Source organism: Penaeus monodon, chromosome 32 (assembly GCF_015228065.2).
Source record: "Penaeus monodon isolate SGIC_2016 chromosome 32, NSTDA_Pmon_1, whole genome shotgun sequence".
Lineage (NCBI taxonomy): Eukaryota > Metazoa > Arthropoda > Malacostraca > Decapoda > Penaeidae > Penaeus > Penaeus monodon.
Genome location: NC_051417.1, coordinates 14,487,080 through 14,487,516, shown reverse-complemented (window position 1 = coordinate 14,487,516; position 437 = coordinate 14,487,080). Strand labels below are relative to the sequence as shown.

Sequence of the window (437 nt, the reverse complement as noted above, 5' to 3'; positions counted from 1 at the left end):
CAAGGAATATTCTTTTTGTTTAGTGCTTTTAAGTTCTTGTTTTCCTTTGCATTTGACTCATGACAAGTGATGTAATTTGGATTCCTCATTGGCTTTGCACAGTAATTTATTAGGAATTAGCATGATTTACACAGAAAAAGGACAAAAGCACTAACAACTTTAAACAGTTGATTGTTGAAACTTTACGGGGGCGGGAGCCATGTTTCACCAAATTCATTTATTGTGTACAATTCTGTAATTAATACTAAATTTCCTTTTGCCTATTGATGCACAATACAATTCATTAATTCATGATTGAACAAAACACTTTTTGAATATGAAATTTTTTTTTTTATTAGTTTTCGGATGATCCTATCAAATTTATACTTTTAAAAATTTTTTAATTGTTGCTCAGTAATGGCATTTTATTGATTGAATGCTTTTTACAAATATTAGTG

General features: G+C 28.4%; 1 protein-coding gene across 1 annotated transcript in view; it reads left to right on the top strand.

Annotated features, from left to right (window-relative positions):
- Positions 1-437, top strand: part of LOC119593663 (cytochrome b-c1 complex subunit 6, mitochondrial-like) — a gene marked incomplete in the record, with an annotated part of 5,736 nt that overhangs the window by 864 nt on the left and 4,435 nt on the right.